The sequence below is a fragment of the Myotis nattereri genome (genome assembly GCF_964212035.1).
Source record: "Myotis nattereri genome assembly, chromosome: 9".
Lineage (NCBI taxonomy): Eukaryota > Metazoa > Chordata > Mammalia > Chiroptera > Vespertilionidae > Myotis > Myotis nattereri.
The window spans coordinates 34,112,224-34,137,016 of record NC_138084.1 but is presented as its reverse complement, the minus strand read 5'-3'; the positions used below and the strand labels follow the sequence as shown (position 1 = coordinate 34,137,016).

The 24,793-nt window shown below is 44.4% G+C and overlaps 1 protein-coding gene across 5 annotated transcripts in view; it reads left to right on the top strand.

Annotated features, from left to right (window-relative positions):
* The window catches only part of BMAL1 (basic helix-loop-helix ARNT like 1), a 107,726-nt gene that overhangs the window by 21,158 nt on the left and 61,775 nt on the right, over nt 1-24,793 (top strand). For all 5 annotated transcript variants that reach the window (XM_081098889.1, XM_081098887.1, XM_081098885.1 and 2 more), the window contains exon 2: nt 11,496-11,568. The gene's annotated coding sequence lies outside the window, so the exon portion shown is untranslated. The remainder of the gene's footprint in view (nt 1-11,495; nt 11,569-24,793) is intronic.

Here is a 24,793-nt window from a genome sequence, read left to right as displayed (position 1 = left end):
CTGATTGTTTCACATGGGAGAGTCTAGCTCTTTGGCTGCTCAGGACCCAAGTGGTTGGAGTCATTTAGTGGAGAGAGTGTGAGCAATACCAACATGTTTGGAGAAGGACTTGGAGAATGAGAGAAAGCTTGAGCTGGCCATTAGGGGATTTGGGGTGGGGAGGAGAGCATGGCTTCTGGAGTGACGTAAGGAACTGGGGAGCAGCCCCTGTCCATTCTGGGAAGGGGTGAGTGCCTTGGGAGGCATGATTAGGTAAATGGTTAGGACCATATGAGGGAGGACCTTAAATGCCAGAGTACTGAGTTTGGTCTCTTGTATTTAGGTGAGTGTGGAGGGGTTGGGTCCAGAGTGGGGATTCTGATGGGGTAGGGGTAGGAATCAAGGGGGACATGGGTTGTAGAGAGAATCCTGGAGTCATTTTTCTCCTATCCAGAGATGGAGTTGTCTGTGGGACCCACAGATGATGGTATAGGCCACTGATGGCGAACCTATGACACGTGAACTCAATTTTTGGGTTGATTTTTCTTTGTTAAATGCCATTTAAATATATAAAATAAACATCAAAAATATAAGTCTTTGTTTTACTATGGTTGCAAATATCAAAAAATTTCTATATGTGACTTGGCACCAGAGTTAAGTTAGGGTTTTTCAAAATGCTGACACGCCGAACTCAAAAGGTTCGCCATCACTGGTATAGGCCATGCCATGAGGGACCAGCATTGGCACCCACAGGGCAGCAGAGCTTTAGCTGAACCAACAAAGGAGTTAGAGGTTGGGGTTTGACATGGATGGGCTGGAGTGCAGGAGGGAGCTTTTTCTTCTTGGAGTGTCCTGGCATCACTGGGATTTTCCTGCTCTGCCCTGCCTAGGCTCGTCTATTCACTGCGAGCCACTCTTTCACTGCATCAGTTGGGCCCCTGCACTGTGTGCCAAGTGGTCCAACTCATTAGTCAGTCTCATACCAGAAAAGCTTTAAACTCAGATACAGGCAAACTCAGATTCAAGTGTCAGCTCGGCCAGCAACTCTCTGTGTGGCTTTGGCCAAGATGCTTGTTCTCTTGGGGGTTCACTTTCTTTATCTGCCAGATTAGCAGCAAGCAAGCTAAATCCCTGGGTTCTAGGCTACAGCCCCTTAAATTCCTCCTGCCTTGGGTCAGAATTAGCCTCGGAGGCTTGGGAGGGACCGAGCTTTCAGGTGGAGCCCAGTGGCCACATGAGGGAAAGGACAAGGCTTGACATTGAGCATCTTTGGGGTTTTGAAAATTGTTTACTTGTCCGTGGATTGAGACATTCTGAAAAACTAGAGAGGGCTCTCTTCCCATCCCCCGGCCTACTTTGGGATGGAATTCTTGAAATGACCTTGGCTTGGTGGAGCCTTTCCTGCCTCCCACTCTACACTTCTAAGTAGGGCCCCTGCCCCATACGAAGGGTTCTGATTTTCCTGTGGCTGCCACCATCCTCTGTAGCCCCATTTACTGAGATTTCCTCTTAGCTTTCCCCTAACTTTCCTTGCATCTGACTGTAAACCCTGGGTCTCATCTGTTCAGCCTGATAACACAAACACGTATCCCTACACATTTGCATGCCCTTTACTCTTAAGATTGCAACCTCAGCCCTTTTCCATGGGGTTCTCTGGTTTTCATTATGCTCATTTAAGATGGCTGCATCATATTCTATCAAGGGAATGTCTTCAATAAGCTATGAGCTGGTAATGGGGCATTTAGATGGCTTCTAATTTTTGCTCTTTCAGCTAATGCTGCATTAAGCCATCTTTGTGTATTACAGAATCATTTCATTAGGTTGGCATTTATCTAGCTAATGGCAATGGCCCAAAATTAGATTGAGAATCAGAATTTTTTTTCAAGAATAATGTCATGAGTCTATATTAAATTTTTATTTTAAATGTCAGGAACACCTTTGTTGTGTTTTCCATGAATGAAGAAGCAAGTTATCGGTAATGTGAGATTAGATGTAAGTGAAAGGCTGTGTACTTACAAGTAATACATGATTTGCTGCTTGCTCTCTTAAGGAATAACCTACCTGCTCAAATAGAGGAATTCTATATCCCTATATCTTTGATGCTTTGATTAAAACAATAGCAAAATAAAATAAACAGTGATCCTTTCTTAAGGCTGTTTTAAAGAAATGCCCTAAAAAAGGATAATTAAATGGGATTTCTTAGGAGAACATGTCTCCCTAAGCCAGAGTGAGCCTATCAGAAATTACTCTTAGCAGTGGAAGCGGGTTGCAAATTTGCTGAAAGGATTTGGCTTTTTGTTGGTTGTTAGGAAATGACTAAAATGAAGCCAACAACCAAACACCACTGACTTGGTCCCCAGTACTCTTTTGAGCCTGAAATCCTCTCTCCTGCTGATCTTTTGTTTCAGTCTCTGGTTGGCTTGTGCATTTTAACTTAATCAGTAAATGTTTATTGAGTCTTTACAGTGTCTTAAGTTTACAGGGAATAAAGATTTGGGAAGAAAAACCCGCTACCTCCTTGTCTGCATCCTTGTTTCTGAGGAGCTCATGAACTGGGAGTGGGAAGGATAAAACAAATCTAAAACGGATACGCAAGGGAGGTCTCTTTTCCAACAGCCCACCCTGTTAAGAGAAGGGAGGAATCTCATCTCATTGGGCGCCTGGGGCAGGGGAATCAAGAAAGGTGTTATGGAATGGTTGCTTTTGTCAACTATGCTATTTAAAGGGCTGGCTGACATGGAGGCTGAACATTCCCAGCAAAGATAAAAGGCCTGAGTAGAGGAAATGGAGATGGAAGGACGTGGGGTATGTTTGGGATTTGGCTGGAGTAATGGACACATGTTCCAGTGTTCCTAGGTAGTGCTTTATGCCAGGCATGGTTCTAAGAGCTTTGTACATATTAACTCATTTAATCCCTACAGTGATCCAATGAGGTGCTATCATTGTTTCCATTTCATAGGTGAAGAAATAGGCAGAAAGCAATTACTTAACTGCCCAAGATCATACTGCTATAGAGCTAAGATTAGGCCCAGTGGGTCTGACCTCAGAATCTGTTGCTAGTCCTAGCCGGTGTGGCTCAGTGGATAGAGCGTCAGCCCATGGACTGAAGGGTCTCAGGTTCGATTCCAGTCAAGGGCACATACCTTGGTTGCAGGTTCCCTGGCCCTGTTCGGGGTGCATGCAGGAGGTAACCAATTGATGTATCTCTCTCACATCAATGTTTCTCTCTTCCACTCTGTTCCACTCTCTAAAAATCAATAGAAAAATATCCTTGGGTGAGGATTAACAAAAATAAAAAGGAATCTGTTTCTAACCACCAAGCTCTCCTGCCTTGGATACACAGGAAGAACAGGTTCAAGAACCAGAAAGATAGGCAGACACCGTTTTTGGAGGCTTATAGCACCAACATTTAGGGGTGCAGAGGTGGAAGAGGGGCTCCAGATGGAGATGAGAGGCATTGCGGAGGTGGGGATGGGGGAGTTTAGTGAGAGCCTGAAGGGCCAGAGGAAGAAAGAGTTTTAAGAAAGGGGTTTATGAACAAGGCCCGATGCTGCATGGAGATGCCGGAGTTAAGACTGAGAGCAGGTCTGAGCCCAGGAGAAAGCCTAGAAGGCCTGTGGGAGGGAGCAGCTGGCTGCACATGGGAGGAGTGCAGCCTGGGCCCTCCTGACTGCACAGTGCTATTCATTCTGGAGGATTCTGTGTTTTGAACATGGTGAAGCAGGCACAGGCATTGGGTATATCCTTTTATCAGGAGAAAGAGGCGAGCATGACAGAGAGGGGCAAGTGAGGGCTGGTACTGCTGATTTGGCAAACCCGATGGCTTTCCTGCAGCCTAACGATTTTTGAAAGCTGTTTGTTCTGCTGAGGCACAAGTGTGACTCTCTCATCTGAGTGCTGTGGCAATTGCTATTTTTCCTGGAAAACTGGGCCCATGTGGGCCCTGTGTGTGGTTTATTTGAGTTCCATTTTTATAGCCTTATTACCTTGCTCCCATGATGCAAGAGGCTTCTCTTTTCTCTAGCTTTGCTGTGAAAATTGTTTCTTAAAAGGCACAAAGTGATCCCTCATCATTTGGGTAGTGTTCTCGCCCCCAGCACACTCTTCTGCAGACTCAACACACATTTTTCATCACCTCAACACCAGTTGTCATGTTTTTCTAATTGCTGGCAATTTACTGAGAACTTTTAGGCAGCTCTTGATTCTCACTACCTAGGTGTTTGCCATAATTTCTTCCAGAAGAGTCTGTGCGCCGAAACCGGTTTGGCTCAGTGGATAGAGCGTCGGCCTGGGGACTGAAAGGTCCCAGGTTCGATTCCGGTCAAGGGCATGTACCTGGGTTGCGGGCATATCTCCAGTAGGAGATGTGCAGGAGGCAGCTGATCGATGTTTCTCTCTCATCGATGTTTCTAACTCTCTATCTCTTTCCCTTCCTCTCTGTAAAAAATCAATAAAATATATTTAAAAAAAAAAAAGAGTCTGTGCATGTAAATATCCATTCTGCTCCTTGCTCTCTGACATACATCCCTACCAATAACTTTGCAAGGGCCTGACACCCAGTCTTGTCCTCTGGCCTTGAGTTGATAACAAAGCAGTTAGTATTTGTGGAGTCTTAACTATTACTAGACACTGTGCTAAGGGACTTACTTTCATGATGTTAATTATTCCCAGTCTCTATACAGAAGGTGCTGTTATTTCCCCCATTTTACAGATGAGGAAAATGAGCCTTAAAGAGGTAGAGTAACTTGCCCTATGTCATACAGCTAGTAAATGGCAGAGCCAAGCCTCAACTCAGACTTTTCTGATCTTGGAACCCAGGTGCTCCATTCATTCATTCATCCATCCATCTATCCATCCATCCATTCATCCATTCAACAATGAACATTTTTATAACATGCAAGGCACTGTGCTAGACCAGGAGATACAGCAAAGGGAAAAGGAAAAGAAGCAAAAGTTCTCCCTTCAACTTACATTCAAATTTGGGGATATAGAGAAAAGTAATAATAAAATGTACATTATGCTATATGGCAGTGATTTTCAACTGGTGTGCCACAAGAATTTTTAGAACATGCAAATTCTGACTATTTAGTCAGGAGCACTGATCTCTTGTCCCTTAGATTGTCAAATAAAAAAAAATGACAATAGCCATCTGGTGTGGATGAATCAACATTAATATATCTATTTTTTTGTCAGATCAGCAAAAAATATATTTTTTGGTGTGCCACAGAATTTTAGTAATTAGTGTATGTGTGCCATGAAATGAAAAAGGTTGAAAATCACTGCTATATGGTAATGAGGACTATGGAGAAAAAGCAAGGTAGTCCGCTAAGAAGTATTGGGAGGATTTTGAATAGAGTAGTCAAAGAAGGCCTCACTGAGAGGGAAACAAAATTGTTAGGTTAAGTATCAAACAAATCTCAGTGTATGAACCCAAGATAACTTTATTTCTTGCACAGAAAAATTCCAGTGTGACTGCTCCTGGTTAGCAGCCATACTTCTTTATGATTATTGAAGAACCCACACTCCTTCCATCTTGTGGCTCTGCCCTCATTAAGGCTCTCAAATTTCTTTCCATTCAGCTGGAGGATGGGGTTAAAGAGAGAGGATTTTGTGGTGGAATTTTTATAGGCTAGTCTGAAAGAAGCATACATCTCTCCCACCCATTGGCCAGAATTCTATCACATGTTTACTTTAAACTGAAAGGGAGGCTAGAAAATATAGTCTAGTCATGTGTAGTCTTGCCCACAAGAAAAAGGAAATGGGTTTGGTGAACTCATAGCATAGTGAATCCCATAGTGAAGGTGGTGAAGTGAGTCATGTTTAACTGGGGGAAGAACATTAGGCAATGGGAACAGCAAAGTAAAGGTTGCCAGGGTGGCTGGAGTGGAGTGAGGAGAAGGTGAGGAAGAGAGTGGTAGAAAGTGGGGCCAAAGAAGTAATGGTGGCCAGACCATTGGGGTTATTTTCAGGACTTGGTTCTATTGTGAATGACCAGGGGAGCTAGGATAGGAACATTTTAGGGTTTTGAAAGATGTAACTATGATCTGTGTTACATCTTGAAAAGATCACTCTCGCTGCTGTGTTGAGAATAGACTGAGGGAGGAAGCAGGACTCAGGGGAAAATGTTGGAGTATATTGGAGTTATTCAGGTTAGTAATGAGAGGAGCCAGGTCCCAAGTGGTGGTAATGGTAGAGATGGTAAGAAGTAGTTAGATTTTCAATTCATAATAAAAGTGAAACAACAGGTTTTGCTGTGGGATTGACCGTGGGGTGTGGGAAGAAAGGAATCAGGATTGTTCTGAGGTTTTGGCTTTTGCTTAACTGTTCTCACTTGCTAACCTCAGAGTAAGAAGAAAAGGAAAGATTGTGGAAAAAGAATCTATATGCCCTCTGGGCCCTGACCTATCTCCCATAGTCTTTTCCCTTCCACAGCCCTTTCTTCAACACAGGCAAGAAATTCTCATTTATAACTGAGCTGTTATGGGGGAGGGGGGTGCATTCATAGCTCCTTCCAGCACAGAGCATGGTTGAGACAACAGTGGCAGTGGTCTCACACCATTACATCATGCTCTGGAGCCTTTGGGCCAAGCCTTAGGACCCCCTGGACTGTGAGGCTGAGAGATGCCTACAGAGGCCACTTCAAATCCCTATTGTCTGCCGTGTGCGGACATAAGTGTGTTTGGGAGTGGGAGCAGACAGTTTCCCTGGTTCTTCCTTGGCAATCATGACCTGCCAAGGTAGAAACTAGAGATGGCACTTTTTAATAGACAGTGATCACACTAGAGCATAGAGGGGAAGAAAGTCTATGTTAAACAGAGCAGGGTATGAGATGTGACAATAAATATTGCACGTCTAGTAGGTGCTAGGCAATGGCTAGGTATTTTGGTTTCATTAGAGAGGAAAACAAATACTGTCTCCACCCTCAAGACAGAGATAGACTCATGTGCCTTGTACACAGAATGATTTGTTGAAAGAAATTATATTTACATCTAAGTATTTATTTCTTTATTTTTTTCAGTGATAGTGAATGGTATTGTACTTTTAATTTCAGTGTCCACATGTTCATTGCTTTTTATTTTTATCTTGTATCCTCACATCCTTGCTAAACCCACTAATTAGTCATAAGCATTTTTGTGTGTGTATATTCCTCAGGGTTTTCTACCTAGACAGTCATATCATTTGCAAATAGAAATTGTTTTATTTATTTATTTCCAATCTGAATGTTTTTTATTTCTTTTTGTTACCTCTTGTGCTGGCTGAAGCTTCCAATACTATGCTGAATAAGAGTGGATGGACATTATTTTCCATTCCTAATCTTGGGGGAAAGCATTCAGTCTTGCACCATTAAGTATATTGTTAGCTGTAGAGTTTTTTCCAAATGTCATTTGCACTTTGCTGGTAGGGGTGTGGGTGGGACATGAGGTTTTCTGTGGTGTTTGGCTGAAATAGAGTACTTATTATCTAAAAGTTTTTGTCTTGCTGGATGGAGCAAGCTTTTCCTGGGGCTTTTTTTTTTTTTTTTCTGTGCCTATTGGCATTTCCAGGTTGCCGGCTTCTTCAGTTTCAAGTCTTGGTTACGTGAGGCAACAAGAAAATGCAGGGAACTCACCACAGTGTCCTGCCTGGGTCCTGAGGTCCCTAACAGGTCTGCCTTCTTCACTCTGCCTTTCAGAGTCTTCTTATGCTTGTTTTATATATAACATCCAGAGTTTTAGTTGTGCATAGCAGGTGGAATAGAGAAAGGTATGTCTACTCCATCTTCCTGGAAGTGGAAGTGGTTGGTAGAAATTAGAGGACTTGGGTTGGGGCCAGTTTGTGAAGGACCCCAATACCAAGGATTTGACTCTGTAGGTGGTAGGAGGTGACAGTGGACATTGGGGCAGAAGAAAGATGAAAGTCTACATGGGCAACAAGGAAGTGTGAAGAGATGAGGTTGAGCCTGTAGTTTCTAGTGTGGGCAGCTAGCTTTGAACCTGGAAAGGCAGGGGAGGAGTGTAAGTGCAACAGAGTGGGTATAGTCTAAGCATTTTACAGCACATCAGGAAATTTGGACTAACTGTGCCTCCCTTCAGGGAAGGCTCCCCAGAGGAAGCCTGGCTGCTGTGCACAAATCCAAGAGTATGCATTCTGGGCAAAGAAAACAGTGTGGGGGGAAAGCATCGATACAGGCGACAGCATGGTGGGCCTGTTGGGACTCCAGCTCGCTGAGGCATAAAGGGGAGTAATTAGTTCCATAACTGGAAAGGACGCTCTAGGAGTTCACGAAATGAAGAGGTTTCACAATGGGCATTGATATTGCTGGTGGTCTGTTTGGTTCTTTGCCTTCTGTTCTTTGTGTGTTGGCATCAGTCTTTTCCACTACAGACAGGCCACCCTTCTTCTGGGGGCTTCCCTGCTGACAGCGCCAGGTTAACCATTCCAGGGAAGGGAGACTTCCTTTCTCTGAATCCATACATCAATTCCAGAGAAAGGCTGTGGTTGGCCAGGCTTGGGTAGTGTGCTAATCCTTTTGGACCAGTCACTGTTTCGAGGGGAGAGCATTCTAGCCTGTGTTGGGTCATTTGCCCACCCCTGTTAGGGCCAACAAGGTCCTTTTAAGAAGAATGCAGAATAAAAGCATCCAGGGAAGATTAAAAAAGAAAACAATATTTACTATGGCTTGCTGTACTATGTTTTTTGAAAAACATATAGTATGTAAATTTAGGAAACTCTTTGGAGAATTTTAAGCAGGGGACTTAATCAAATTCAGGTTTACTTAAAGTCATCTCAGAAACTGTTTGAGGTTGTAGTTGGAATAAATAAATGACTAAAAGTGGGGAGACTGATTAGGAGGCTGCTGTAGCTCCAAGGATACTGATGAGACCTTAGCTAATTCATTTGGATTTCACCTCCAGCCACAGCATCAGTAAGATGGAAGAGAGGGATAGAGACTAGGCACAAGTAGGCACACAAGGCTGGGTGACCGGCTGGAGGGAGCAGGGAGAAGAGGGGCTTAAGGAGGATTTGCCACCACCAAGGGGGTAATGACTATTCTCTGGAAGGCTAGTTTTGTCTTTGGAAACTAGTTATTAAGTGGTTGCATACTTGGCATATCTAATTGCTTCTTGAGAAATGTGAGTGTTATTGGCTTCTTGTGATACATGAACTGAAAAGGGAAACTGATTGATTGTATTTTTCTCCCTTTAAAATGGTTCCCTTCTTTAAGAAATCAGATAATAGGAGAGGTAATCAGGACTGCCAATCAAGAAATACATGGACGGGAAGAGGACAGTGGCCTGAAAACCCTACTTCCCCCACCGACCTTCCCCTAAACCACTTTGGAAACATTCATTCCTTTGACATTGTCGTTGCTAGGAAGACTTTGAAGGATTTTAAGCAAAGAAATGATATAATTTGACTTACGTTGTTACAGAGTCCCTCCCTTATTGAGAATAAACTATGGATGGAGGTAAGAATGACATCAAGAGTAGAAGCAGGGACATCAGTTAGGAGGCTATTGCAATAATCTAGGATGGTAATAGTGGAGGGGATGAGAAATGGTCATATTCTGAATATATTTTGAAGGTAAAAAAAAAAAAAAACAGTTTTGGTGAGGATTGGATGTGGAATAAGAGAGAAAGACAGGAGACAAAAATGACTCCAAACCTGTTGGCTTGTGCAATTGGACAGTCAGTGGATTAAAGTAAGATGGGTAAGATTCCGGAGGGAGCAAGTCTGGAGGAAGCTCAGGGGTCTGTGTTAGACATGTGAAGCTTGAGACATTGGACAAGTCTTAGACCGCTTGTCCATTTGACTTGAAGCAGACAATAGGACATACTAGCCAGGAGTTCAGAGGAGAGGTCCAGGCTTGGAGAGAAATCTGGGTATCATCAGCATATAGCTGATATTGGAATCCCTGAGATGAGGTGAGATCACCAAGGGTATACAGAGAAGAGAAAAGAATAAGGACGGAACCCTGGCACACTTTGACATTAGGAGGCGGGGAGACAAGGAAGAACCAACAAAGGGAACAAACAGTCAGTGAGGTGGATGGAAAACCAAGATTGCCATCCTGGAAGCCAGGTGAAGAGAGTAGTCAAACAAGAGGGAATGACTAACTGGTAGCAAAAGCTGTAAGATGAGGACTAAGACCTGCCCATCAGATCTAGCAACATGGAGGACAGGTCTTTGTGCTTTTGGACCCAAGCTTAACCTTTCAAGTAAGTCATCGTTCCTGCCTTGAGGAGAATTCCATTGTGCAAAAAAAATGATCATTTAAGATTGATTGAAATAAATCTAAGGTGAGCAGATAGTAGCATGGGAGTCCAGCAGAAGGGGACAGTACTTCTGGCTTTTATGGGGAGAGTTGAGGCCAAATTCATTGATGCCTTCAGTTGTTCATTCCACAAATATTTTTGGGTGCCAGGGACTAGAAGAAAGGGGGAAGGGGAAGTTATTGTTATAAAGGTATAAAATTTCAGTTTTGCAGATGAAGGGAATTCTGGAGATGAATGGTGATGGTTGTACAACAGTATGAATGTACTTAATAACACTGAGCTGTACTCTTAAAAATGGCTAGACCTGTTAATTCTGTTATATGTACTTTATCACAGTCAAAAAAAAAATCAGAGAGAAAAAAACCTTATCTCCATGCAACCCCTTTCCCCATCCCATGACTTGGTGATTGGGAATATGATGTGTGAAATGGATGGCATTTCCGTAGGAGGAAATTATATGGAGAGAAGCAGAGGAAGACCTCCAGCCAGAGGGAAAGGACTAGCTATCAGTCCTTTTTGCCTGGTTCCTAGGGCTCATGGGGGGAGACCATACAAGCTGAGCTTGCAGAATCAGGCCGGGCTAGTTGGTGCAGGCCTGGCAGCCTGGCTCTAGAATTGGGCTTGCCTTCTTAGATTCTGGGAGTCTCTGGAGGTTTCTGCCCAAGGGAGTGTCATTCCAAAGGTGTGCATTTAGAAGGCTAATCTCATTAATTCTTCCCGTTAAACCATTGCCTATTAAAAGCAGTGGGATTGAGGCATGCATCTGTATAGTAAAAATTGCAGGCAAGCAGAATGTTAGATACTCAGGAGTGTGTTAATGAATTGAGTAGGTTATTTTTCCACCCATTTTACAAATATTTATTGAGGACTGTCTAAATGCCCGTAGTGTGCTAGGCAGTGGGGGAAAGGGAAGGAATGAATTTACTAAATCTCTTTTCTTGATAAGTCTACAGTGTAAGAAATCCCTTTCCTAAATAAGAAATTATGCTACATTGTGCCAGAGTGTTGCCATAAACATCTCACCAGAGCTCTATGGGAGCTGGGAGGAGGGTGTGCCTGGCCTGCCTAGGACCCTGGGGAGGCTTCCAGGGAAGGACTGTTCAGTGGATTTGAAGGATAAGTAGCTTTTTCTAGGCAGAGAAGCAGAGATGGGCATCCTGGGAGGAAGGTAAATCAAACTTATTGGGAGTTGTAAGTTTAAAGGAAATGTATAAATATTCTATTTTAAAGCTAAACTCATTTCATTGGCTTATTTTGTAGGTGGTGCTGGCTAGAGTGCATACTTTTGGACCCAAGCTTAACTTTTCAAATGTGGAATCCCAGGCCTTCATTGGTAAGTTTGTTTGATGCCTTCTTACGAAATTATGCTATCAAGGATCAGTAGTTGTCATTGGTGCTCTGTGGAAGTTACCAAGCCTGAACCCTAAAGAAGCTTGTAGTCAAGGAGGAACAGATCCACAGAAATGGAGTGTCAGTGTAGGCTTCTGTGGGAGCTGCAGAGAGGGGGCCAGAGAAGGCCATCCAGGGAGGCAGGGGATGGATACAGATGGCCTCATGGAAAGGTAGAACTTTGGCTTTTTTTGAAGGAAGAAGTCCAGGGAGGAGAGAAATAAGCTTTTTGGGCTTGAGACGGTGGGTGTAAGACACAGTGAAAGTGGTCTCAGCTGTAGAGAACTTCATCCAGAGGAGTCATGGGCAAGAACTTTGACAGGAGCTGCTGGTGTTTGATTATTCTAGACTAGGGTCATCAAACTTTCCTGTAAAGGATGAAATGGTAAATATTTTTGGCTTCATAGGCCATGTGGTCTCTGTCATAGCTACTCAACTCTGCCATTGTAGCATGAAAGCAGCCATAGATAATACATAAATGGTGGGTGTGGCTGTGTTTCAATAAAGCAGGGGTGGGGAACTGTTTTTCTTCAATAGCCATTTGCATATTTATAATATCATTCTGGGCCATTTGAAATTGTTAACTTAAAAATTAGTCTGCTAGCCCTGGCCAGTTTGGCTTAGTGGATAGAGCGTTGGCCCTTAGACTGAAGAGTCCCAGGTTCCATTCCGGTCAAGGGCACAATCCCCAGCCATGGCCAGGGAGCGTGTGGGAAGCAACTAGTCAATGTGTCTCTCTCACATTGATGTTTCTCTCTTTCTGCCTCTCCCCCTCCCTTCCAGTCTCTCTCAAATTCATTCAAAAAATAGCTTTGGGTGAGGATTAACAACAAAAACATTAACCTGCTATATTTGGTCAAACAATTAACTCACCCCAATGCTTTGGTAGGGCCAGACCAAATGATTTTGCAGGTCTTATATGGCCCGCAGGCTAGATGTTCCCCACCCTGCAATAAAAGTTTATTTACAGACTAGGTAGTGGGTTAGATTTGCTCTGTGGGCTGTAGTTTGCCCACTCCTTTTCTAATCCCTAAATGCCAGTCTAACGCATTTGGTCTTTTTCCTGTAGGCAGTAGGGAACTATTGACATTATTTTGGGCAAAAGAAGTGAAATGGCAGAGTGACATGTTAGGAACATTCATCTGATACCTGGACAAGAGGCATGAGCCCTATTCAAAGGCAACCAAAGTGATCCAGGCATGAGGTCATGTGGTTAAGAGTGGTTAGAATGAGAGCACAGGACCAATCGAAGAGAGATTGCAAAGGAAGAACCATAGGATTTTCAGGCTTCTTAACGACAGGAGCCAAAGAAAGAAATTTAAACTTGGGAGACATCAGGTGTGAAGAAGCGTGGTTGATGTGTCTGGTTTTAGACTCACTGAATTCAAGATGACAGTGGTTCATAGACAGCTGGAAAAGCAGGGCTGAAGCCTGGACTTAGAGGGCAGGCCTGGAGAGGTAGAACAGGAGCCATCGGCTTAAATACGTTCTCCCATGGTGAACAGAGGCCCGAGCCTTGGGGAATGCACCCAACTCGGGGATGGAGAGAAGTAGGTAGAAAAGAGCCAGAGCCAGGAAGGTGGGAGTCCCAGGAAGGGAGAAAGGACCTGAAAGAAGGGCACCAAACCTGTGACAAGGTGGTGACAGCGGCCTTGAGACATGTGATGCCGTGAGGGGCCGAGGACAGGAGGAAGTGGAAGGAAGCCAAGTTGCACAGGTTGCACAGAAATAAGGAATAAAGAATCAGAGGCATTAGTAAAGTGGACCACTCCTAGAGTTTGGGTGGTAAAAGAAAGGCGACACAGAAGATTTCAGCATTTGCATGTCTCAGTAACCTGTTCTTTAGCTTTGAGGCCGGTAAAGCATGCTGGGGCCAGTTCTCACTTCCTCCTCTGGAGCCAAGCTGTGTTTGGGAGTTTGTGTGTACATTGGGCTGCATTGTGTTCTTAGGCTCCCTTTGAGGCGTGGTGTGCATAGCTCTGCCGCAACTTGCACTGCAGAATCCAGTCCTGTTTGGACTCTTGCCATGAGACAAGATATGATCTGTTGGGGAAATACTTAGATTTGCCTAAGTTTGGAGGACCAATAAATTGGAATAAAACTTCTTACTGCAGAGTCTGCTCAAATATGGTAATTTGAAGTAATTCTTCAGGTCATTCAACTAGATATCAATTTATGCTCTGATTATTTTGAGTGTACCTTCTTTGGTTTGAATTCTAAGTCATTTGTGGTTTGGTTTATGTGAATATAGCAATTAAAAGAGAGTAATAAAAACAACAGGCGTAACTGGATTAGAGTCACCATTTATGGAACGCTCACTGTGTACCAGGTACACTGCTGAGTACTCTCTAGCTGTCACTTTATTTTATCTTTGCAACAGCCTGTGACGTGAGAAGTATTATTTTCATTTCAGCAATAAGGAAATCCAGCCATAGGTTGAATAACCTGCCCAAGGTTATAAGGGATTTGAACCCAGTTCTATCTGACCCCTGGTTTATGCTGCTCCCTGTTTTCTCCCATCTAAGTCAGAATTTCTCCTCCTACTTACATAGAATTACTAGAGACAGACTGAGCTCTTCCGCTTAAATATTCAAAGACTCTAGTGGGTGTTTCCACTTCCTAGGCACCTACTAAAAGGGTGGAAGGAGTGTGGGATCTCTGGAAGAGACGAAGCCCAAACTTCACACTTAACTTTAACTGTTTCACCAGATACTGTTTTCCTTTAGTGGAGAAGGCGGCAGCCCTGGGCTTGGAAAGGAACCTTGTCAGTAGGATTTCGGTCCTAGCTCTGTGGCAATTATAATCTACTTTCTGTTTCGATACTTGGTATTTCTCTCTGCTCACCTCCAATTTCAAGCTCCAAGGGCAGGGCCCTATTCTGTCTTGTTTGCGTCTGTGCTCCCAGCATCTACATGGTATCAGTAAGTGCTCACTAAATATTTGTTGCTTCTAATGAGCCAGGCAACTTGGGACAAGGTGCTCTCGGCGCTGTGGTTATAGAAATGACACCAGACAAGTGCTCTGTCCTCGTCAGGCAGATGTCCTAGTGGGGCAGTCAGACAGTCTAGAGGTCTGAGATACACAGTAGTGCAAGGGCAGGCAGCATGGTAATGCTCTCAAGTGAAATAAAGTGAGAGAGGGGGGTGGAGGGTAATGGGCTAACAGTTTAGTTAGGGTCACCAGGAAGGCCTCACCAAGATAGGAAGTGAGATAATGAGGCTGTTGGGGGAAAATGTCATAATAGTGCTACTGAGGTTTAATTCTTTTGCTTGGCTGTGGTGGTTAGCACCCAGCTAACTGTTCCCTCAGCAGGGCTCCCTCCAAACCTCACGTCTCTGACCGTGCTGAGCGCTCCCTTCCCCTCCTGGGTCTGCTCACTCCTTATCTGGCCTGCCCTCTCCTTGTCCTCCAGACCTCAGCCTCGCAGTCTGCTTTGCCCGTTTTCTTAGTCCTTAGCTTAATAAAGTTCTGCTTGGTCCCTTTCATGCCACCCTAAGTGTTCTCCCCAGGTGAGCTCATCTACTGCTTCCTCTATCTGGGAGTCACCCACATGTACATATTCAGCCCCAAACCCCCTCTCAGCCCTCCCTCCTAGCTGTGGCCCCGCAGGTATCTCAAACTCATCCCTCCCCTGGTACCAAATGTGTCTCTCTCTGTGTGTCTGTTGCCTGCCTTGGGTGGGACTACACTCCCTCAGTTCTGTCTCCTGGAGGAGTCATTCTTGGCTTTGTCCTTTCCCTCAACTGTCATCACCCACCAGCTGCCACATCCTGTGGAGACCATCTCTCAATTTGTCACCTCACACCTTCTCCCTCTTCACTCCTTCATTTTGGGACTCATCGTAGGGAATTTTTTTAAACAGGCTTTTCATTTGTCTTCCTGTGTCCATCTTTGTCTTCCCTCATGCCACTCTCACACTCCTATCAGCAAAATATTTCTAATTCACAAATCTGACCATGGCTTTCTTCTGCTTATAACTCTCCAAGGGCTTCTCATTGCTTCTAGAAGAAAACCCAAGTCCCGTCAGCAGGCCTACAGTTCTTTCATAATCTGGCCCTGGGCCACCTTCCTCATTTCACTTTTTTTTCTAACCCATATTTCTAACCTCAGTCCAACCTTCCAACAGCCTATGCCTCATGGTGCCTTTGCCATTGCTGGGCCCTCTCCTAGGAGTGACCCACCCCTGCTCCCCATTTTGGTAACTCAGTCAAGTTTCCATTCTCCGGACACCGTCCTTCCCCACCCTGCACTTCTCGGTGACCTGGAGATGACCTTCCTCCTGGTTCCAGAACACCCTGCATTTTTCTCTCCCAGAGCATTTATCAGCATAACTGTTGATTTACTTACTATCTGTTATGTTCAGTAAACTGAGCTCCTTCAGGGTGGGGACCACACACACACACACACACACACACACACACACACACACACAATCTCTGGTTCTCGGTGCCAGCACAGTTCACCTGGCTCAGGAAATGTTTGTAAAGGAGTGAAATGTCTGTTTGCGCAGCCAAACAGCAGATTTATAACATGAACAGATGTATATGAAATTGGAGGCTCATTGGCCACTGGGTTTGGTGGGGTCCCTTCTTCTCAGTTTTGAGTGCAGCATAGGTTGTTCTGGGCTGGGTTTGTGGCTGTTTGTTGTGTCTCCCAGTATCCCAAGGCTTAGGGCATTGAACCTCTCTGTATTCTTTATGCTGACAAAAACAAAAACAAAACAACCACAACTCCTGCTATTGATGGGATAGTAATAGCAATTCAGAATGAAAAATAATCCATCAAGAAATGCTTAGGAATGAGGTCTGCCCAGCTTCAGCCTGGATGAATTCCAAATTTTATAAATTAGCGAAAATAATTCTTGCTAGCAGCTGACAGCTTTGCTCCCACAGCTCAGCTGAGAATGCTTTTCTGTCTGGGGGCGTGAGGATAGCGAGTGGTCCTCTGTGGAAGTGCCCACAGCCTCTTTATCTTCACTCAGTCCTCAGTGATACTGAGACATAGACTCTGGCCCCAGGGATGCCAGTCCATGACTGGGTTCCCCATGGGTGCTGGCACAATGCACCAACGAGACAGGCAATACATTCTCATGTTTCCATTTGGGGCCTTCAGCTTGATGCTTGTTGCATCTTCTTCACTTCCTAGTTCTGCCACAGACCTGGGAAACTGCTGAGAATGCAGATTTTATTGGGGTTTCACTGTAATCTGGGAGGATTTTCTAGAAGAAGAAGCTGTCTTAAAGCAGAGGTGTTCTGCTGACCAGGGTGCTCCAGCAGGCATTGGGACGGCTGTCCTTGCCCGGAAATACTTATGCGTCTTTCCCTTTGAGGGACTTTCCATAAGCTGGTCCCCTCCACATGGAATGCATTTTCCTTCCAATATGCCTCGTTCATGACTATTTGCCCTTCAGTTACCAGCCGATTTGCCTCTTACTGGGAAGCCTTTCCCACCTCCCTGATAAGGCCTTATCCTCACCATTACCATTATCTTTTTATACTGCCTAGTGATTGCTCACCCTGTGGCCAGCACTGTCAGAGTGCTTGGTGGGTAACCACTTAGTATTAGGGCCTCAGCAGGTATTGGCTGAGGTAAGTGTTATCATTATTATCCCAGAGATGGCATTCAAGGGAATTGAGGTCCAGATCAATTGAGGACATGCGAGCAGGACTTTGGCCCCCAGTGCCTGAGTGGGTAGGTGTTCTTACCCATTCTTCCATACCCCATGGTCCCTCTGCCACGCATTCCAGTAGCCCATTATCCACTATTCACATTTTACATTGATTTGTGTCGGTCTAGATTAGTGAATCCTTGTTCCCCATTGGGCAGCCCCTGCCTGTCTCATGATAGCAGAAGCCTGACCAGAGAGTTGACTGACAGCCTGCCTGACTGCCCAGACAACCACTTACATCATGGGAGTCTGGGCTATGAACATAAAAGGGGCTTCCCAGGGCCCCCCACATTTTAGCCTGCACCCTCACCTCCGGTTTCCAAATCAGAGCCAGCTGTGCTAAGAAAGCATCTGTGCCTGAACAGGTCTGTTCCTCTGCACACTCACCTTCCTTCTTTCCACCTTGCCAACCCTGCGTCCTCCCTTTGTAAGGAAGTGACCACTTTCTCCTCCCAGGACAGAGCTAGCTTCCCTTTGCTCCTCTGGACTGGGACACACTCAGGGGGATGGCTCTGACCACCATGTGTCATCATGACCTCCCCGTCTTTCCTAGTGTGCTCACTGTGATATGGCCGACAGGCTGTACAGTCAGGCTGAGAGGTCTACAGAAGGGGTGAGGGTGGACATAGAGTGGCTGATCCATGATGCAGTTTCTGTGCATGTGGGCCTGTGCTGGAAGTGAGTGAGTGAGTGTGTGTGTGTTTCTTGCTTATTGTTTTACTTGCATAATTCATCCCTGTGTGCATTAGAGACCAGTTCTCCCTCTCTTGAGGGTCTAATGTGGCACCTTGAATAATAGTTTATAGCTGATGGCTAAATAAACCTTTTCTCCTCTCCCAAGCTGAAGGTGCCTCCTCTTTCCCCTGCCCCCCACCTTGGTACCTTGGCGACCATTTCACGGGGTTGTTGTGACTGCCAGGACCCTCTTCCGAGATCCCATTCAGGCAGCAGTGATGTGAAAGCCCTGTCTAGACTCCAGCAGGCTGGGCAGGGGACTGGCTACTTTGGTTTGTTGCCGAGAAGCCTAGTTCTCCAGGGGGACCTTGTGGTCCTCCAGAGCCCTCGCAGCGGTTCTCAACCTGTGGGTCGCGACCCCAGAAAATACATCCTGCATATCAGATATTTACATTACGATTCATAACAGTAGCAAAATTACAGTTAAGAAGTAGCAACGAAAATAATTTTATGGTTGGGGGTCACCACAACATGAGGAACTGTATTAAAGGGTCGCGGCATTAGGAAGGTTGAGAACCACTGCCTAGAGCCAGGCTGGCTGAGCTCCGAGTAACACTGGTTTTGAGCAGGCCAAAAAAAAAAAAAAAAAAAAATGGCTTCTGACCAAGTGGGGAAAGGGGCATGGGGGAGGAGCGGAGGAGGACTTTAGCCGCCCTGCGCCTTCAGTGCATTTACTGGCTGCAAACTGAGATGGGCTTGGAGGGCAGCTGCCTCCACGAGGAGCATGCCTTTAAATAAGGGCACTCATCACACCGGTCTCAGTGGGACCTGCTGCAGAATGCCAACTCTGTGCCTGCTAGGAATGTGACTTGAGACACACCACACAAGCTCTCTAAGCCTCAGTTTCCCCACCTGTCAACTGGGGTGGTGATAATAGTAATCACCTTTATGAGGTTCTTGTGAGGGTGAAACGAAAACGTGCTTAGCATTGTACTAGACATGGAGAAAACACCAAATATCTGTACCATTACTGTTTATTTTATTTTATTTATTTATTTTTTACATATATATATATATATATATATTTTTTTTTTTTTTTTTTTCAGAGAGGAAGGGAGAGGGAGAGATAAAACATCAATGATGAGAGAGAATCATTGATTGGCTGCCTCCTGCACGCCCCCTTACTGGGGATAGAGCCTGCAACCCAGACATGTGTCCTTGACCAGAATCGAACCCGGGACCCTTGAGTCTGCAGGCTGACGTTCTATCCACTGACCCAAACCAACTAGGGCTCTATTACTGTTGTTTTTAAAAAGTTGTATTGTGAATGATAATTGTAAGAAGGCTTTGGATGAGATACAGTCTGAATGTAGTTATAGGCTGTGAGGAGTGAGGGTGTAAGAAGAGCACTTTGTGAGTTGTAAATTATGTGCAGTATTATTATTAGCACAAAAAGCTGTTATCATTTTGGCTTTGGAGAAAATGAGCACAGTTTTATGATGTTGAGACTAAGTTTGTTGTTTTGCTTTTTGTTTTGGAGGGAGATTTTTGGAATCTTGCCCAGAGGCTGTGTGATGCACCTTGGTGATCTGGGTACCAAATGCCTGAATAGCACCTGGCACAGAGAAGTGTTTCTATGGGCGCTGTTAGTATTTTAAAGGTTTAATGGTAAACATTTAATACATAGTAGTATAGTAAGTTCTTATAGGTTCATTGACAGTAAATTGTAGGACTTCTCTCTGGACCTGAGAAATTCTCGCTCTCAGAACTTTGTGCCTAGTATAGCTGAATAAATGTAAATGATTTATTCAGAATTTGATATTTGATATAGACAACTACCATTGCTGTCTCAATGTTAGAAATATCTTTTTAAGATCAACTGTTCTTGTGTTTATCTCCAGTCTATACTGTTTTTGCCTCACCCATCTTTCTAAAATTAAAACTGAACAAAAACGATCTATTATTGAAATGTAGATACTTTTAAGCAGAGGTTGAAAACTCTACTCATTATCTGCATCTGGCCTGGAGATATATTTTGCCCATCCTCACAGTGTTTTAAAACTTCTAAATTAGTGACTGACTTTTAGAAGTTGGTAGGTATTGTCTAGACGTCGGGATTGCCAGGTCTTCATGGAAAATCGAAGCGATGGCACTGGGTCCATCCTCCCTCACAGCCCTGCTGCGGAGCGGCCCCTCCTCAGGGACTTGCTTCTCTTGTTTCCCTGCCCCACCCGGCTGCTGCCCTTCTCCCTGGCCTGAAGGGAATCGAGTGTGTTACAGGTAGCCAGCACCTCTCAGACACTGTGCGTTAATTTAGAACATATTCACTAGCAACTTTGATCACGGGAGGAAGGTTATTTCACTCACTACGTTGTCCTTTTTATGGTAACCCCAGGGGCCATTGTGGTGTTTTATGAAGGCCCTTTTGGGTTTAGTAGTCAGTCACCTTCTCTCCTCCCTGTGGGGATTTCTCGTTAACAATTTTTAAGAAGTCCTCAGCAAGACTTACAAGTCAACATAAAATGTTGGGTAATGCAGGATATAAATTTTGATTACCTCTCTTTAAGGGAGGTTGAAAACAAGTGCATGCTTTAATTCAGTAATTTATGATGTTGTAAATTTGAACAGTTAAAGACACTTAGCCCTTTTTATTAGCCATCTGGTTGAAATGGTCTTAATTTGGCAGAATCCTTATTGAAATAGGTGAGGAGTCTGAGATTCTCCCTCCTGGATAGGATCCCCTTTGTGGCTGTTTCTGAGGCAGGTCCCTCCCTCCTCCTTCCAGCCAGTGAGGACCCGGGCACTGGTGGCCACCAGCAGAGATGGGGAGGAGGTGCTGCAACCCACAGTAGTTACTTTACGGGAGTCCTTGCCAACACTGACAGTTAAAAAACAATTATCCTCTGAGCTTGTATATTTTTATGCTTTTGTCATCATGAAAGAGTACACACTTGTAACAAATTCAGACAACACTGGTGTGCATTAACTTAAAGGAAGAAAGTCTTCTGTTACCTCTTCCCAATCTCCCCAAAGATAGTCACCTTTGAGACTTTGTTGAGTACAGTTCTGGACATTTTCATTTGCTTATGCCCCACCCCCCACCTCTCAATCCCTGTCTCCTTTGCCCTCACCTCCAACATATTGGTTTTTACTTGTGTTCTGTAAAAAACAGAACCTATGCATCCGGTTCTGCAGCTTTCCTTCTTATAGCCAACTTCCATCTCCTGTATTATCTCTTCAACTCAACATGTGCAGATAAACGTGCCTCATTATTTTTAACAGTTGTACTCCATGGTATGGATGCATTTTACGTTTATTTACTCATTCCTGTGTTGGTAGACACCCAGGTTGTTTCTGATCTTTTGCCATTGCCACCATGGCTGCTGTGGACATTGTAGCACAAACCTGTGAATTTTTGCATGAGATTTTCTGTGCTATAGATACCTAGAAGTGGGACTTTGGGCTTGAATAGTTTGCCATTTAAATTTTAAATCAGTATTGCCTAATTACCCTCCAAAAAGGCTGTACCAATTCATACTCCTCCCAAGAGTGTCCCATTATTACTCCAATAATTTAGTTTTTGCTTAAACATGTATTTAAAAAAGTAAACTTTAAAAATTCACAGATATGCCATCAAAATGATATATTTATCTTAGAAGAGCATTCAAAATACATTAAGCTAGAGATGTAATTAGATGGTTTTCATACCTTGATTTTGGTGGTGAATATCATCTGGTAAGGTGACAAAAATTTTCCCCAACTACTGTAACCAATGTAATTATTACTTATCTAGAGATTGTCTTTGTGCCAGGAAACCTTTGGAAGAATAACAGCCAAATCACAGTTTCCTATCCACAGCTCTCCCAGGGCTGCCTCGTCCTTCCCACCAAGGCTGGGTCAGCATCTAAATGGCTGCACCAGGGAGTGCCAGGCCCAAGAGATCTGAGGAGAGGGAGGTGACAAGTGATGTAATGAGGTACCAAGGGTTCCCTACATCGCCTCCTTGTACCTAGATACCACGTTCTTCCTACGTGTATGTTCTCATAGCATCCCTATGGCCTCCCTATAAAGCAGGTACTCCCCTCTCCTCTCTGTTTATATCTGGGGACACTTGAGCTCAAAGGTCTGGCTCACTGAGTGTCGCACAGCTGGTAAGTGACTGTGCCTTGGACACAGTCTTCTGATTCCACAGGTAGTGGAGTCAGACCACTGTGAGGCTTTTTGCCTGCGGCACACCATGGATGTTTCCTTCACTGAGCCGAGGGTGGAGAACGGAAAGGGAAGTGACATTCCCAGACTTCCTGTGGCGACTTTCGTCCACAGCTTTCTCCTCAGAGTACTGGCATTTACAGTCATGTTTTAGAACATTTCCTTAGCATTTGGGAAGGGTCTATGAATTCTTGATGAGGAACCTTAACGGATTACACGTGGTTGAGAACTGCTGGTCTGGAATATCTTTTTCTCTTTGGAAAGGACAGGTCTCTGGAGATGGTTAGCTTACCACCTGCTAACTGCATATGAAACTTTGAATCCTGCCTCCTCTAGAACCTCCTCTCTGCCTCTTTGAGCTGATGTCTGGCTTTTGCTAACAGGTTGTCCTGTGTTGGCCAAAGCTTCTTAACACAGACCTCACTTCTGAATCTGACAGTAGATTTGATGCCCAGACCACATATCGTCCTAGGATGTTCTCCGCTTCATTAGACACAGGCAGGGTGGTCTGGTCCAGTGAAAACAGGGATCAAGAGTTGGATAGACCCAGGTTCAAATCCTGGCCCCATTACTTATACTAGCATCACAAACTTTTGGCTGTTAACCTCATTCACCTCTCTGAGACTCAGGGTCCCCCTTCTACAAAAATAGGGATAATTCCCTCATAGGGGTATTTCGAGGAATACATGATTTAAGATTCAAAGGTGCCTCTGAGATGTTCAGCACAGAACAGACACTTGATAAATGTAAGTCCTCTCTCTTTTTCCTGCTGTAGAAAGAAACTTCTCCTCTGGAGATGCCCCGAACTGGTAGCTGATGGCTGGGGATCCTGCAGCCAGGGGAAAGCCACCACATGAGCCCTGAGATGAATCATACAATGTATATTCATTCTCAGGAGCTCAGTGTTGGTGGAGGAGCCTAATGAGCAGAGGTGGTGTAATATGGGCAATAATAAGAATCAGTTAGTAGAGGGATGATTAATTAACCTCTAGGTGCAGTGGGATGGAAGAAGTCATCAAACAAGTAGGGTATTGAAGGTTGAATAGGAGCTTGACAGAAAAGATAGGCCCATATATAATTAATAGGCCACTTTATCCTTTAGTGATAAAGTTGCATTATTTTTATGTATATACTTTAACTTCTCCTGACTCTTACCAATACAGTGGTGTATTCAAATTCATCCTCTCTTTTCTCACATTCTGCCTCTCCTTCTCTCTCTCCTACCTTAAGATGCTCAGCCACTAAAAACTTCTTAAAGAATTTCTTGATGCTGTAGTAAATTTTTGGAGTACGATGCTACTTCATTCTGCTGAGTTTTTCACAAGAGCTTTGGTGGAGCTAACTTGTTCCGTTCCCTTTTCTATGAGTAAGTTCCTTTTCTTTCTTGGCAAGGAATACACCACCAGCCACTTGGTGTTTACTGAGTCACTCCTATACCAGGGCCATGTGTCATCCCATTTAGTTACCAGAACAACTTTGTAAAGCAGGGAATGTTAATTTTTTTTTTTTATAGATGAAGAAACTGAGGCTTAAAGAGGTTACCATACTGAATATTACACAAGTGAGGAGCCACAGTTCAACTCTAGTGTTCTTTTCCCTTTCCGCTGCTCAGGGTCTTGCAGACAATAGGTGGGAAGCAAAAATTTGTCTGAAGGAATGAGAGAGCGGCCACATACTGGTCAGTTCACTTCCTCCTGTGGCTCTGTAACCCACTTGATGAGGTGACCACATTTCTCAGATCAGTGGAGCTCCAGAATCACACAGCCAGTAATAAGTGATGAAAAACGCAATTTCCCATCCTCTCACTTTTATTTCTAAGGTACTTGTAAGCAGATAAGTTAGACCATTAAAATGTTATCTTTTGCTTTGTCTCTGCCCTGTGAGGACTATAGGAGGGAGTGCAGACCCAGTGCTCCTGGGGTTCAGAGACAGTTTCCGGCTTGGGTTCTGCTGACTCCTCCTCAGTCACAGTGGGAAAACCACACCCCTCTGCAGAATTACATTTCCTTGGTGCAGTTTGGGGTCCAGGTGGTCCCTAAAGATCCTTCTCGCCATGTGACCTCATATCATAGAGTGAGGCTGTGGAGTGTGCTGGAAGGAGCACAGGCACTGGTATCAAGAAGACCTGAGTGTGAATCCTGGCTCCTGTCTTCTCAGCTTTGTGACTCTGGGCAAATCACCTAACCTCTCTGATACTCACTGTCCACATCTATAAAGAGGGCAGATAGGACCACCCTCTAGGGTCACTGTCAGAATTCCAGGTGTCCTTCCCTCTGTCTCCAACTCCCAATTGCTATGGCTTTGGACTTGCTGGGTGTTTCCACAGTAAAACCCAAAACACCTTTATCAGGTACAGTTACACCTCCCAACATCCTGAGATGCTCAACTCTTAGATTTCTTGAAGCTATTTTGTGTTAAGAAACTCCTCAAAGGAAGATCTGGTTCTACCCCATTGAGCTTTATTAGTGCTTTAGTGACAGCGCCTTATTTTCCCCTTGCACACGGCAGCTGCAATGTGAGTCAGTTTACATGGATATACTTTCTTTTGCACTTCTTTGCAGAGAGAACTCCATTTATTTAGCAAATGTTCACCATGGCCTTATGTTAGGTGGTACAC